We start from the raw sequence: 17137 nt of genomic DNA, 5'->3' as shown, positions 1-17137 counted from the left end.
AAATTATAGACTTTGAAACTATTCAAGTTACCTAAAGTAGTTCTTCTGTAGCCATGGAAAAACTGGCTTTCCAGGCTTGCATTAATAGAGTAATGGACGATGGTCTAAATGTTCATGTAATTACAACAGATCGTCATGTAGGTGTTCGAAAAGTGATGCGTGAAGAATATTCTGAGATAGCACATGAGTTCGATGTGTGGCACTATGCGAAGTCTATTCGGTCCAAATTAATTGCCGCAAGTTAAAAGCGCAGTTCTGGTGATATAGCCAAATGGATAGCTGCAATAAGAAATCATTTTTGGTACTGCTGTAGTACTTCACGAGGAAATGTTGATCTTCTGCGTGAACGATGGCTGTCATTGTTGTATCACATTCAAAATAAGCATCAATTTGAGGGTACATTAGTAACACAGTGTGATCACTGAATATTACATGCTGAAGAGGAACATCAACAACTCTGGATGTCACCATCATCTGCAGCATTTCAGGAGATTGTGAAGATTGTAAATGCCAAAGAATTAATAAATGATTTTACTCATTTGTCAAGGTACTGCCACACGGGTATATTAGAGGTGTTCCACAGTTTAATGTTAAAATACCGAACAAAAAGAATTCACTTTAGTTTTGATGGAATGGAGGCAAGAACAAAGCTGGCAATTTTGGCACATAATAACAATCAAGACCGTTCCCAAGCTACAATTAAAAAAGTTAATCCAAACTCCGACAGTCACGGATCCTATAGACACAACCTGTACTACTCAAAGATCAGCAAGAAATGGCAAGTAAAGAAAGTGTACACGGAAATGGATTACAGACATTTGAATAGCATGTTTGTGGATGTTCTGAAATTATGCAGAAATGAACTGGAACACAACTGGCATTCAAGATCAGACATGTTGCCTCGAAACATTGCCAAAGAGCAACGTCCATGCAAAAAAATAAGAGTCAAAGCTCACATGTCTCGTTTTGTAAAAAAATAAACATCTTTCATTGTAGATGTATAACATTTTTTATTAAAATGCAGTTATTCTTTACTTTGCATTTCTATTTTCTGTTATTGTTGTTATTTACGGCAATATAGAAAAAAAAAATAACACAAGAAAAATACGGATAACATAAAATCTAAATGAAAAACCTGAAGTGTCCTTCACCAGATGCATATTTTCACATTTTACACACAACCAGAATTATCATTGTGAAACATTTTATTATAATTGTTAAATTAATATTTGTAATACAATCTGTTTTATTTACATACCGTATTTTTGGGACTATAAGACCCACCGGACCATAAGACGCACCCCAAATTTTCAGAATAAAAATAATGAAAAAAAAAAATGTTTCAAATGGGGGTACGTCATACAGTCCGAATTCAGCTTACCAGTGAAGAGATCGGCATAGGTGGAGAAGTGGTCACAGGGGTCTTTCGGTGGTCCAGACTGGTGCGTTGGCCTCCAGGAAATCCCATCCCAGGCTGGTGCTCTGTGCTTGTGCAGGGGTGGAGGCTCTGTGCTCCGGGGTAGTGGATGTGCTCCAGGGCAGGGGCTGTGCTCCGGAACAGTGGCTGTGCCCCGGAACAGTGGCTGTGCCCCGGGGCAGTGGCTGTGCCCCAGGGCAGTGGCTGGGCTCCGGGCTGTGCTGCATGCAGGGGCTGTGCTAGCGCCTCTCGGCTCAGTGGGGGCTCCGACGGCATTTCGTCAAAGCCTGGAGGCCCCTGCTCATCCGTTAATGGCATGTTGCGGTGGCCTCCGAGAACATGGGCGCCGGGAAAATGGCCGCCGGGCTGGCACACGATCAGATTCAGATCTTAACCACAAACAAAACAAGAGTCTGCCGCGCTCCAACACAGATGGGTGAACAAATGTCTACGTAACACTGCTCACCTGGTTGTGCTAGTGTTCAACCGTGTTAGCACAGTCCCGGAGCTGAAGTAGCAACACCAGATCGGTGTGCCCAAAGTCACCGGTGTATCCGCTGCCTTGGCTGGGTCTGCAGATGGGGAGCGTCCTCCCTGAACACCGTAAGTGGCTCCTGGAGAGCTGGAGTGTGCTGATCGGCGGTGTGCCTCGGCCGAAGGCGCCGCCGTGTGTGAGCAAGGTGTACGGGGTCATTGGCCCCTGTACATGCCCGTCTTCTACGGACAGGTGACGTCACCGCTCTATCACGCCCCCCGTACACCTTGCTCACACACGGCGGCGCCTTCGGCCGAGGCACACCGCCGATCAGCACACTCCAGCTCTCCAGGAGCCACTTACGGTGTTCAGGGAGGACGCTCCCCATCTGCAGACCCAGCCAAGGCAGCGGATACACCGGTGACTTTGGGCACACCGATCTGGTGTTGCTACTTCAGCTCCGGGACTGTGCTAACACGGTTGAACACTAGCACAACCAGGTGAGCAGTGTTACGTAGACATTTGTTCACCCATCTGTGTTGGAGCGCGGCAGACTCTTGTTTTGTTTGTGGTTGGTTATTTGGGCAGGTCCGCACATCCCACCTGCCAGGGTGCCAGCAGCTCACACAGTACAGTAATTTAGGACAGCGCCGGTGTACCTTTGTTGTTTTTACAGATTCAGATCTTGTTGCCGATATCTTGCCCCGAAATCTCGGGAGACGAGATCTCGTTGACGAGATTTCAATCTGAGCGTGCGCCGGCACGGCGGCCATTTTCCCGGTGCCCATGTTCTCGGAGGCCACCGCAACATGCCATTAACGGATGAACAGGGGGCCTCCGGGCTTTAACGAAATGCCGTCGGAGCCCCCACTGAGCCCAAAGAGCCGCTGCCACAGCCCCACAGCACAGCCCCTGCCCTCAGCACAGCCACAGCTGCACCAGCATGGGAAGGGAGGCTGCATCGGGACCGCCGCCGCTGCCGCATGATTTGTAAGTATATTGCGACTACAAGACGCACCCCCATTTTCCCTTTACATTTTTGGTGAAAAAAGTTCGTCTTGTAGTCCAAAAAATACGGTACTTTTATAAAAGTTTTAGAACTTTAACATTCTAGAATTAACAAGATAAAATATAAAAGCAACTATAATCATATCATTTAGTTAGCTGTCTGCCATATCGGAGGCACAGTAGTCTGAAACATGTTGAAAGCCCATGTACTTTCCAGATGGCTCAGGGAAAAATTCTCTGACTTTTTTCACTGCACATGAAGGAATAGGTCTTCGTTTCTTTGGTCCCAAATAACCATGCACCCACACTGTAAAAAGTCTGTATGCAGCCTTCCTATAAGTCCTGGAAAAGATATACATGTTGAGCATATACACAAAAACATAATATTTTGCAGGAATCATAAAGTATTATTACCTATTCTCCATTTGAAGGGGGTGATCATTCCCCAAGTTTCTGTATATTTCGCAGATTTTTAACTGCTCATGGTTGGTACATAATTCAGAAAATCTGCTGTGTTCGGTAATACATGACAACGTAGGTTCCTCTTCCATGAGTAAAGTAGCATTATGTATATCTTTACAACAAACACACTCCTCGGCACTTTGCATTTGAATGCATTGTCCACAGTTACACCAACTTTGGACACTGGGAATAAACTCAACCTCTTGCTGTGCTCCATTTTTTTTGGGCTGTAGAGTCGAAATTAGATTTGGGTCCTGAAATGCTTGGCTCCTCTCCTCAAGCTGCCGGTACAATAATTCTCTCTATAACAAATGATTGAAAGATTATCATGTATTTCTAGTCAAATAATTACACTAGAAAGAAGAAACACACACCTCTAGTGCTCTTTTTGCTTTCTCTTCTTCTGTATACTTGGGCATAATTCGTTTACTTCAACTTTTTGTAACATCAACACAATTTTTTTTTCTTTTATTTGGCATTTTGTTACTGTCAAAAAGTGAATACAAAAAATATAATTGTTCTCATGTTAAACAACTAATAAATCTAAATAACATAAGTGCTTCACCCTGACTTCACGTCTCCCCATGACTGACTAACGCTAAGTTCACACTTGCGTACCGAGATTCTGCAGAGGCCTGCGTACTTCCTTCCTGAAACCCCGCCCACTTCCGCACTTCTGTTTAGGTCCGCCTACTTCTGCATGCGTCCTGCGTACCTATCTTTAAAATTGGGCATGCAGGACATGTGTATGCGTTGTTTTGACACTCCCACCAACTGCATGGTAACGCAACAAGTTGCGTTCCCGTGCTGTCGGCGGGAGCGTCAAAATGACGCATCCGCATGTCCTGCGTACCCAATGTTAAAGATAGGTACGAAGGAAGCTTGTAGAAGTAGGCGGGGCTTAACGGAGGAAGTACGCAGCCCTCCGCAGAGCCCCCGAACGCTAATGTGAACCCGGCCTTACTATGTGCCTATAACACCCACATGGTAATCCAAACGTTTCAGATGAAATAAAATTACAGTATTTTTGTATTAAACACACTTTATTTGCCCCAAAAAATTTGTTTGAAAGTTTGGTTGCACCTTATATTCTAGTTGTGCGGTACCTGGCTGTGCTTTCTGGGTGTGCAGGCAGTGTGCAATTCTCCAGAGGCAGCCATAGGCGATCGTGTGTGTATATTCACTGCATTGCATCGCATTGTATTTGGCGTGTGAAGCATTGAATATCACGGCAGTGGATGGGCAATTATAGTCACAGTCAATTTTTCGCCCGCAACACCACATCGTCCTCCTGTCTTCTTGTGACAGCAGCTGACTTTGTGTGGAGTGGGGTGCATGCCAGTAAGGAAATCGCTGCATGTATTGAAGAACAAATAAATTAACTTTATGATGATATTCAAATTCATTGAGATGCATCTGTATATTCAAGGACTGAAGACAAATATACCTGGAAGGGGGACAGAATGGGTAAAATGAATACAGATATTGCAGACATTACCCACGTAACATAGCACCACAAACACATTGTGCTTTAAATTTAGTTTCCCTATATTATTACTGTAAAACGAGGTAGCATCTTATTGTCAATAAAATATGGTAATTGTAGTATCTACAGTATGTAACAATTTTCTTAAAATCTGTATTAAACATCAAATCATACCTCATACCTCATTACATCAAATCATACCTGCCTGATTAACAAAGGATGAAGTCACCACCAATAGCACTGAAAACGGCACTGCTTCGGTACTCGCTTCTTTTTGGTGCTGCTCCAGGTCCAGGCGCGGTCCCCTGTACCTGGGATACAATAGCACACTACATATCACAGGTGTTTATGCCTCAAAATGCCATAATGTTTCATCATATTCCATGCACATCTGTCTCCCCTGATATTCAGGCTATGTGCACACATCAGGATTCCTTGCTGGAATTTCCAGAACAAAACTGGAAATTTTTGGCAGGAAATCCGCATGCATTTTTTGTGCGTTTTTCTCCCGTTTTTGTTTTTTGCGGCTTTTTTGCGTTTTTTTTCTGGAGGTTCCCAATGCAATAATATAGTGGGAAATCCGCAAAATTAACCCCTTCACTCTGCAGCCCTTTTTCGTTTTTCGCTCCCCTCCTTCCCAGAGCCATAACTTTTTTATTTTTCTGTCAATATGGCCATGTGAGGGCTTATTGTTTGGGGGACGAGTTGTACTTTTGAACGACACCATTGGTTTTACCATGTCTTGTACTAGAAAACGTGAAAAGAATTCCAAGTGTGGTGAAATTGCAAAAAAAGTGCTATCCAACACTTGTTTATTGTTTGGATTTTTTGCTAGGTTCACTAAATGCTAAAACTGACCTGCCATTGCGATTCTTCAGGTCATTACGAGTTCATAGACACCAAACATGTCTAGGTTATTTTTTATCTAAGTGGTGAAAGAAAATTCAAAACTTTGCTAAAAAAAAACAAAACTGAGCCACTTCCTGATACCCGTAGCGTCTCCATTTTTCGTGATCTGAGGTCGGGTGAGGGCTTATTTTTTGCATGCCGAGCTGATGTTTTTAATGATACCACTTTTGTGCAGATACGTCCTTTTGATCGCCCGTTATTGCATTTTAATGCAATGTCACGGCGAACAAAAAAATTTAATTTTGGCGTTTCAAATTTTTTTGTCGCTACACTGTTTAGCGATCAGTTTAATGCTTTTTTTTGACAGATCGGGCAATTCTGAACGCGGCGATACCAAATATGTGTAGGTTTTATTTTTTTTATTGTTTTATTTTTGATGGGGCAAAAGGGGGGTGATTTAAACTTAAATTTTTTTGTATTTTTTTTTTCATATTTTTTTTTTAATTTTTTTTTACATTTGCCATGCTTCAATAGCCTCCATGGGAGGCTAGAAGCTGGCACCACTCGACCGGCTCTGCTACATAGCAACGATCATCAGATCGCTGCTATGTAGCTGAATTGCAGGTGTGCTGTGAGCGCCGACCACAGGGTGGCGCTCACAGCAGGCCGGCATCAGTAACTATAGAGATCTCAAGGACCTCTATGGTTACTGTCCTGACGCATCGCCGACCCCCGATCATGTGACGGGGGTGGACGATGCGCTCATTTCTGGCCGCACGGCCGGAAGTGGTAGTTAAATGCCGCTGTCAGCATTTGACAGTGGCATTGAACAGGTTAATAGCGGCGGGTGAATTGCGATTTCACCCACCGCTATTGCGCGCACATGTCAGCTGTTCAAAACAGCCGACATGTCGTGACTAAGGGGGAGACACGACATGCGCAGAACTTGTTGCGTTTTTTACTGCAATTAATTTTTTTCCAAGAAAAAGCGCAACATAGGCACAAAAATGCGGAATGCATTATAAATGATGGGATGCATATGTATGCATTTTTAAATTGTTTTTATCGCATTTTTATAGCAAACAAATGCAAAAAAAAATGCGAAAAATCCTGAACGTGTGCACACAGCCTCAATGTGTATCTCCCCATCACACTCCATATGTGTCTCACTCATCATACTTCATGCCTCTTTCTCTCCCATCAGTCACTCTTAGCCATACAATGTATCTCTCCCCTCCCTCCATAATGCCTGGCCATTCACTGCAGACCTGGAGCTCCTTCTTATCTTCTTGAGGGATGAGTCACAGACAGCTCCTAATGCTGCTCCATGCACACCAGATGTCTTCACTCTTCCTTGGGTCCAGATGCTGCTGAGTCCACTGTGTTCTGCTCCTCTGTAAACAAGCTGTGCTTCTGATGCAGTAACTGCTGGTGACAGCAGATCACGGGGCAGTCACACACAAAATGGCTCTGCCCTGTGATGCTGCTCTTCATTCTGCCCCAGGGATATTAGACCACCCAAAAGGGGAGGGAAATGGTGATGTCAGCAGGTACTGCCCTAATTTTCCAGCTAACAGTAAAGCTGGTAAGTCTTACTATAGCTGCTTGAGGTCTAAAACGGAAAATGCTCCCCCTAGTGGTCAATATATATATATTTGTTAAAAAATATATAATATTTTTCATATAGAAATGTTTGCAAACAGTGCAAACATTGCATTAATACATTTTAATTACTATTTTAAGCTTAATTTCACAAAAAAAAAAAAATACAAGAAAACTGGTGGCACCTTCCCTTTAAAGCAATGATGAACTTTGTGCAAAACTGGTGCAAACTCCTGGGATCCCCCTGGAACTGAGGACCCCTTTAAGAAATAACCCTGGACAAGTTTAAAGTTGGAAAAGGAAAAGAAAGTTTGAAAACTATTTACATTCAGTTTTTGAGGCTTAGTTAGATGGCTTCAAGAGCTGCACTTGGCACTGAATCCTTCCTGGCCTGGGAAGGGTTGGATCCAAGGTCACACCTGGCGCCGGGTAAACGCCATTAGTTTGTCTCTCATGAATTGTTAAGTCATGCGCAGCGATAAAAGTTTGGGTAGCTTGAGCATGGACCTCTATGACAGCAGGGGCTGCGGCTGCTGTCTCAGTGGTAGTAGCTACCGGTAGTTCAGCTGCGTTAGTAGTGGGGATGATTCCTTGGGCCCCCTGTGACGCTAAGAGTGCTTCACTCCTCCTGACATCTCGAGCCCACCAACGTTTCCCTTCCGATACCGGGTGTAACCTACAATATCCCCTGGGGATAGGTCCTGGTCCGAGTATCCCATTCGAGGGCTAGGTTCCACCTCATCCCTGGTGACATGGACCCTCACCGGTAATCCAATCTCCTGTATGAAGCCCTTCCCTTTTTGTAGATGGAAGAACACCACAATACCACATCTCAGTACCATGCTGTCCTGCATTTCACCTCGGGCCCTTTGTTCTTCTTCTCTCTCCCACTGTGCGGTCAAGAACTGCCGGTATTCTTCCCGGATGAGGATTCTAAGGTGGGGCCCGTTCAGTCCATTGTTCGGGGCGCAGTCGGAGGGAGGTACCACCAAGGTTTTAGCAGTGGTAGCGGGCGCTGGGGCGAGATTAGCGGTGGAGAAGGAAGCAGTCGTGGGAGCCAGTCTGGTTGCCGGGATGGGGCTGCTTCCGGTACCTGTGCTGGATGCGACTCCACCGATGCCGTTCCACTCCACTGAGGAGGGCGCTGGAATCAGTGGCGGCATAAACTGCAACTCCGCTATGGATGGCTCCGAGAAGTCCACACTCTCCAGCGGCGGCATGCCTGAGTACTCCTCCGGCGACGGGGGTCTGCACTGGGTCGGTTTTTCTCTCGGGTACCCGTTGGTCGCCATCTCTGCTCCTTCCTCGTCCTTTTCCCGCTCTCTTCTCCGGTGGCGGTTTCTTTCTCTTTGTCTCCGCCTGCCATTGAGGATCAGGAGGCGGATCTCTGCTGCTGATGGACACGTCCTCAAGGTACAGAGAAATTTGAACTGGGCGGCCATTACTTTTCGCGCTCTCAGTCAGTTCACGCCCACGATGGCATGCCCTTTATCTTCTCCTGCACTCCTCGTGGCGCTGTAATGGCGGCGGAATTTTGGCAGCAAATGGCAATACACAGTCCTTTAGCACAAACAGTTGAAGTACAATTCCGGCACAGTTCTTAGGCGCACATGACCCGATTTTCAGGCTTAAGTAGATCCTGTTTGTGATGCCAAAGTTGGATCGCCAGTGTGTAGGGCTGTGGGGTACTCGGTACTGGGTCCTTCAGTTCTCAAAGGGGATGTCACAGTGGCTGACCCAGTCCGTGGCCCTAAGGACGTCCGTGTAAATGGGGGAAAGGTCTTTAAAGGGAAAGTGTTCGTGATGCCAACTGTGGTATTCGGTCAGGGTGACCGATGCTGCTGTAAGGGGTCCGCTGGGGTGATGTTATGGCAGCTAGATGGTATACCTTCCCACAGGTGAAGTGTAACCCCAGGGCTTCCCAGTGTGTAGATGGTGGATCGTGTGAGGCGCAGTGAAGAACGAGGACACAAGGTTGCAGTCTCTTTACCTTTACTGAAGGCTTCAGCATCCACAATCCAGAGCACCAGATCAAAGAGCAGGCAGAGTCCGGCCGGTCTGAAGGCAAATCCAGAGTCCCCTTATCCAGGTGGAAATCAGTAGCCTTCCACTAGCACCTGAGTGTTGTAGTACCTTATTGCTGAGCCTCTCATAAGGTCCTCACAACTGTTGTAGATGTTCTAGATGTTATGTCTCTTTCTCTGTCCCCAAGATGGATAGGAACAAACCCGTATGACTGATGGCCTGAGGCTTTTTACAGGGACTCTAGCTCACCCCAGCCCCCACAAGTTGCCACCGTGCCTCCTGGGTATAGGGCAGATCAGTAACTTGGAATTAGCTGTCCTGCCGGTCTCTGGAGCAAGGCATAGAGACTGTTTCTCCCTCGGTGTACCGGCTACCGGATCCTGCGCCTCAAAAGGAGGCAGCCTGTGAAGGGCATAAGTCTACTCCTAAAAATAGAACATTTTAATAACAGATATACTAACTATGAAATATAATTACCCATACAGGTATACTATCTATTAAGTGCAAAGGCAAACATTTTACTTTTATTCAAATGCAAAACAATTATTCTTTTCTAAGTGCAAAACTTTTAACTAACCCACACGGGTTCACTTTATTCAATTGCAGATCAGTCTATCAACCCCCACGGGCTCACTGCACTTTCTGTAATTTATTCAAAGTGCATCATTTCAAACTATCTAACTTTAACTTTATACTGTTAACTACATTCTATTTACTATGAAAAACACAATTCTATCTATCTACTCAATACTTTCAAACATTATCACTTTTAAGCAAAGTGTGACAAATAAACATTCCCTTTAAGGGCAAACTCAAGTCGTTTTCTGAGGTAGTGCACCATATCAATCACATCATCACTATTCAAGTCAGTTTTATCAACAGAGGTGACATGATGTGAGGGACCCGTGACGAACTCCCAACTTTTCTGCCACAACAACGTTTTTTTCTTCAGCTCTGTGAAGCGAAGCAGTTCTCACAACAAGATTAACAGTAGTTCCTGTTAGAGGCAGTCTGTGTAAAAACCTCCTTTGTAAAACCAGTAGAAAGCACCCTTAAGAAGGTGCCAACTATATACAGGGACAGTTTGTGAATCATTCACCATCCATGATTCAAATGTTCTGGAGGCAACAATGAATTAAGGATCCCTTTAAAGCGGGACCCCTTTAAGAGTTAACCCTGGATGGGTTTAGTACTTGCAAGTAGCAGCAAAAGATGAACAGTTAACTATTTACAATCTTGTCAGGTTTCACTTATTGTACTTCTGGAGGTAGCACTGGTGGAGGTAGTCCTTTTGGGTATGGGCGGCTACCGGGTGCTACATATGGGCCTCCCTCACTCCAGATAGGGGTCTGAGTGCCCACTGAGTTCTGTTCTGGAGTAACCTTGGCACAGGTTACAGTTGGAGTTGGCTCTGTAGTTACCGCAGTTTCTGTGGTGGTAACAGTACACCCAGTGGTCCTAGTAAAAGTGCAGGTAGGAGTGACAGTAGTAGTGGTTGTAGTGGCAGTTGTCTTTACACAAGGTGGCGCTGTTGTGACAGGAGGCGGCATAGCAGGGGTTTTAGTGTGGCATGTCACAGTGTCTCTGCGCTTATGAACATTCAAGGCAAACCAGCCCTTTTCACCAAGGTGCCTGGTGTAGGTGACAGTATCTCCCACATACAGGTCTCTGTCTGGATGTCCTTCCCAGAGATGAGATTCCACATCCCTCCGGTTGACAAATATTTCTGCATAGTGTCTCGGTTCTTTTATAAAACCCTAACCTCCTTGCAACTTAAAGGCGATGACTGTGCCCTGCTTACGCAGGGCCTGGCTAGCGGTGCGGTCAATAAGGGCCTGGACTTTGACCTGTAGGTCATGTTTGTCAAAGGCTCTACGCTGGGCCTGATGTTTTTCCTCCTCCTCCCATTTGCGTGCAAGCTGGGCCTGGTAGTCCTCCCAACTTAAGACTTCCATGGTTTCTCCCTTCTGCTTTTCCACCCCGTAGAACCCCATAAAGTCTGGTCCGGGATTCACCCAGTGGTACACTGTCCGCTCTGCATATAACTCACCCGACAGGGTGGTGGGTGTAATTGGGGCCTTCAGGAATCCCTCTATTCCCATGGCCTGGTCCCAAGGCTCAAGACATTGAAGCCGGTGGGTACCGCGGGGAGGTGGCGCTGCTACGGGGCCTATCAGCAGTTCCTCTGTCACCGGGGAAGGGTCAGATTCCTTACCTGCCACAGCAGTGCCTTCGGTGCCGGTTCCACTGGCGACGGCGTCTGCAGCGGTGCTGGCAGCGGCTCTGGAGGCAAAGCAGGGAGCGGTGTTGGAGGCAGTGCTGGTGGGTCCTCCGCAGGCATCGTCCAGCATGGGGCCTTGGTACTTAGCCACAGCTGCAGGAGTTGGTCAATTAGCTCCTCCACGCCGGCCTGCAGGAAGTCAGGGCCAATGGCTGACCCTTGGCTACGGTGTCCCTCCAGGTGGCTGGGGGAGTCCTCAGCCTCTACCCTATGGTCTGGATCTGGACGGCTGGCCATGGCGTCTTCCACGTGGCGTGCTCCTTCCTCTTCCTTTTCCTGCTCTCTTCTCCGTAGGCGGTTTCTGTTTCTTTGTCTCCCCCCGCCATTGAGGATCAGGAGGTGGATCTCTGCTGCTGACGGACATGTCCTCAAGGTACAGAGAAATTTAGACTGGGCGGCCATGATTTTTCGCGCTCTTAGTCAGTTCACGCCCACGATGGCACGCCCTTCGTGTTCTCCTGCACTCCTCGTGGCGCTGTAATGGCAGCAGTTTTGGCGGGAATTATGGCGATAATGGCAATGCACAGTCTTTCAGCACAAAACAGTTCAAGCACAATTCTAGCACAGTTCTTAGGCGCACATGACCCAATTTTCAGGCTTAAGTATATCCTGTTCGTGACGCCAAAAGGTTGGAGCACCCCCATGGGGCCGTGGGGTACTCGGTACCGGGTCCTTAGGTTCTCAAGGGGGATGTCACGGTGGCTGACCCGGTCCGTGGCCCTAGGGATGTCTGTGTATAAAAGGGAGTAAGGTCTTTAAAGGGAAAGTGTTTGTGACGCCACCTGTGGTATTCGGTCAGAGTGACCGACGCTGGTTTAAGGAGTCCGCTGGGGTGATGTTATGGCAACTAGATGGTATACCTTCCCACAGGTGAAGTGTAACCCCAGGGCTTCCCAGTGTGTAGATGGTGGATGGTGAGAGGCGCAGTGAAGAACGATGACACAAGGTTGCAGTCTCTTTACCTTTTTACTGAAGGCTTCAGCATCCACAATCCAGAGCACCAGATCACAGGGTAGGCAGAGTTCGGCCGGTCTGAAGGCAAATCCAGAGTCCCCTTCTCCAGGTTGAAATCAGTTGCCTTCCTCTAGCGCCATGTGTTGTAGTACCTTACTGCTAAGCTTCTCATAAGGTCCTCACAACTGTAGTAGATGTTCTAGATGGTGTGTCTCTCTCTGTCCCCCAGATGGATAGGACAAACCCGTATGACTGGTGGCCTGAGGCTTTTTACAGGGACTCTAGCAAGCCCCAGCCTCCACAAGTTGCCACCATGCCTCCTGGGTATAGGTCGGATCAGTAACTTGAAATTAGCTGTCCTGCCTGTCTCTGGAGCAAGGCATAAAGGACTGTTGCTCCCTCGGTGTCAGGCTACCGGGATCTTGCGCCTCAGAAGGAGGCAGCATGTGTAGGGCAGAACTCCTTCTGGTTTCCTTTCCTTTTGCTACGACTTCCTTCACACTTTACAATACAGTTCTCTGTTCGTGTCTCTTTCTAGAAGCTGCCGCACATTGGGCAGGTGCAGCTCCGTGGACTTCTGTCTAGGCCTCTGACAGGATCCCACCCCTGTCAAGAGCCAACTGCCTGAGCGAAGGTCAGCCAGCAACTGACTAACTTTCTATCCAGACCACCAGTTTTACCTAATTGTGAAGAGTGCCCTAATAAATAGAAGCATAGCTCCCCCTGGTGGACTGGAGTATGAAGTGTGCTGTGTGTTGGTGTTACCTGGTAGTGAGATCTCCTTTATTGCCTTCAGACATAACTCCCCCCTAGAGGACAATGGTATTACTGCAATGACCAGGACCCTGGGGCGCTGCACCTACATAGTATAATGCCCCCCAAACCTCCACCACACACAAAATTGCTTCCCCACTGCGCCTCTATGCACAGTATGATGCCCCCACAGTTCCCCTATATATAGTATGATCCCCAAAAGCGCCATTAAGTACAGTATGATACCTTCACAGCTATTCTAATGCCGCCACAGCTCCACTATACAAAAAGCAAACAGAAAGTTGGAGGAGAGAAGGAACGTTGGGGAATTTTTAGTTGAAGTACATGAGAAAAGAATTAGTTTATTAGATTAACCCCTTAACGACCAGAGGTATGTTTGGTTCTGCATCTTCATTTTTTGCTCCCCTTCTTCCCAGAGCCATAACTTTTTTTATTTTTTGTTCAAAATGGTCATACGAGGGCTTATTTTTTGTGGAACGAGTTGTACTTTTGAACAGCATCATTGGTTTTACCATGTTGTGAAGCAGAAAACTGGAAAAAATTTCCAAGTGCAGTAAAATTGCAAAAAAAGTGCAATCCCACACTTGTTTTTAGCTTGGCTTTTTTACTAGATTCACTAAATGCTAAAACTGACCTGATATTATGATTTTCCAGATTATTAGGAGTTCATAAACACCAAATATGTCTAGGTTCTTTTTTATCTAAGTGGAGAAAAAAAATTCCAAACTTTGATATAAAAAAATGGCGCCATTTTCTGACACCGGTAGCGTCTCCATTTTTTGTGATTTCAGGTTGGGTGAGGGCTTTTTTTTGTGAGCCGAGCTGACGTTTTTAATTATACCATTTTGTTGCATACACCATCTTTTGATTGCCCGTTATTGCATTTTAATGCAAATTTGCTGTGACACCCGCTAGGGCCGTGGGGTACTGTGAACCGGGTAGGACGGTTCTTAAAGGGGTGGTTATGGCAACAACTGACCCAGTCCATAGCCTTGGGCGGGCAATAAAAGGCATGAGGGAAATGTTTGAAGGGGATAAGGAAAGTGTGCCTGACACCACCTGTGGTACTTAGCCAGGAATGGCTGACACTGCTTAAAGGGATCCGCTGGGGCCTATGGTGATGCAGCTTAGATGGTTCTGCTCCTCCTCACAGGTGGAGTGGAGGCCCAGGCTACCAGGACAGTCTATGAGGGTTTGTAGATGTTAGGGTGCAGGAATCAATGGACGACACAGGGACTGTAGTTTCTTTACCTTTAATTGCAACTGCAGTCCAGAATAATGGTGACAGGTGATTTTGGACATCCAGGCATCCTGGAAGCGATACAGAATCCCCCTAGCCAGGTGGGGTTGGAAGCCTTCCTACTGTGCTGTTTGCTGAGTTCTTGATGCTTTAAGCTTTCCTCAAGTCCCTCTCTCAGTCTGTCCCTCAGGTGGAACACTACCTGCATGACAGGCAGCTCGAGCCTTTCTCAGGTGTCCCTCTCTCGTGGTGACTCTGGGCTCTAGTCTGCTGCTGTGCCTTCGGGTGTCAGTTGTGGCCAGGAGACCTGCAATCTCCTGCTGTCCAGATTCAGTTGTGGGGCATGCAGCTTCCACACAACCACGGACTCCGTTGTCCAGTTTCCTGCGCTCAATCCTGGGGTGAGCTCAATCACAGCTCCACTCCCAGTTCCTCACCTTCTGTGCTTCCTCCCCATTCACTGTCTCACACAGACTGACCTCTAACAGCTCCTCCAAACCAGAACTTAAAGGTAAGCTCCCCTAAAACCGGATTTAGAGCTCCAGCTCCCCCTGAAACCGGGTTTAGAGCTCCCCCTTCTGGTCTGGAGTCAGGAAAGTGTTGTATGCTAATGTTACCTGCTAAGGGGATCCCTTCTTGCTTCCAGGCATGGCATCCCCTCCCTGGAAGGCAGGCGATACCACTGTGGCAACTGGACTCCTGGGGTTCCACATTGCGGTGACCAAAAAAATGTAATTCTGACGTTTTGACTTTTTTTTCTCACAACACCATTTAGCAATCAGGTTAATCCTTTTTTTTTAGATAGATTGGGTGATTCTGAATGTGGTGATTCCAAATATGTGTATGTTTGATTTTTTTATTGTTTTATTTTGAATGGGGCGAAAGGGTGGTGGTTTGAACTTGTATAGTTTTTTTTAAACTTTTTTATATTTTTACAAACTTTCTTTTTACTTTTGGCATGCTTCAATATCCTGCATTGGAGACTAGATGCTGCCACAACCTGATCGGCTCTGCTACAGAGAGGCGATTATCAGATCACTTCTATGTGATGCCACTTTTTTTATGGAGTTCACTGAAGAGGTTAAATAGTGTAACAGTTTTTATAGTTCAGGTCGTTATGGATGAGGCATTGCCAAATACGTGTATTTTTTTTTACATAAATATACCTTTTTATTGGTTTAATTTTTTTTTTGTTTATTTAGTTTAGGATTTTTTAAAAAAATATTTGTACAAGTTTTTAAAACTTTTTGTTTTTAACTTTTTTACTTAGTCCCTCTATGGAACTTTAACTGTTATTACTCTGATCGCTGGTATAACATATTGAAATGCAAAAGCATTGCAATACATTATACCTGTCAGTGCTGCACTGACAGAAGCCTCTTAGATCATGCTCAGACTTGCCATCGGATACTAACCCAAAGGTCTTCATGACAATCTCGGGTTGCGATGGCAACGATCGGGCACGTTTCAATGTCTTTGCAGGGGAGCCGATCTGAAGAGAGGAGCCCCTCCCTCTCCCTGCCTTTTAAATGCTGTGATCGCTTTTGATTGCATCACTTAGGGTATGTGTCCACGCTCAGGATTGCATCAGGATTTGGTCAGGATTTTCCATCAGTATTTGTAAGCCAAAACCAGGAGTGGGTGATAAATGCAGAAGTGATGCATATGTTTCTATTATACTCTTCCTCTAATTGTTCCACTCCTGGTTTTGGCTTACAAACACTGATGGAAAATCCTGACCAAATCCTGATGCAATCCTGAACGTGGACACATACCCTAAGGGTGTGTGTCCACGGTCAGTAAACGCTGCTTGTTTGACGCTGCGCAGAGCTGCAGCGTCAAACACGCAGCGTCCAGATGTTCCAACATAGTGGAGGGGATTTTTTGAAATCCCGTGTCCACTATGCGTGGAAACCCACACGCAGCGGGACTGCGACTCCGGACGTGCTGCGCATCTTTTCAGATCGCAGCATGTCCGTACACCTTGCGGGGACGCAGTGTCCCCGCAAGGCATAACACAGGGCCCTATGGGAGGGGGGCGATGATCCCGGATGTGTACAGTTAACACATCCGGCATCATTGCGTCCCAGAAGGGGGCGGGGCTTCGCCGCTCTGGCGATACCGCCGGCCATCCTGAACGTAGACACGCAGCCTTAGGGTCTTAAATTGTCCAGGGCGGTGTCGAGGCTTCCCTTTTACTTAAGCCGAGCTCCCTGTGGCAATTGTGCAGGCAATGCTCCTGTGCCGATATGATTGCCAGGGCATAAATTCATATCATTTTGAGGGAATACCTTCTCAACCATGATGAAAACTTATGTCAAATTTCGTGAAGGCCTTAAGAAAGCGCATTCATCAAGCTTTTTTTTTTAGCAAATCTGTGCATATGTGTATGTAAAATAGTATAAGTGTGCTAAAATGCTTACCTACCGCTGTTTTCTCCAGTATCCAGTGCAGTTCTTCTCTTATTCTCTGTGCCGTCACCACTCTGCAAACTCCATGAGTCATGCTACGCTCTGAGTGACCCAGAATGGCTTTTACAATGTAAGCTTGAAATAGATTGCAGT

This window comes from Ranitomeya variabilis, chromosome 3 (assembly GCF_051348905.1).
Source record: "Ranitomeya variabilis isolate aRanVar5 chromosome 3, aRanVar5.hap1, whole genome shotgun sequence".
Taxonomy (NCBI): domain Eukaryota; kingdom Metazoa; phylum Chordata; class Amphibia; order Anura; family Dendrobatidae; genus Ranitomeya; species Ranitomeya variabilis.
Note: the sequence above shows the minus strand (reverse complement) of the source record.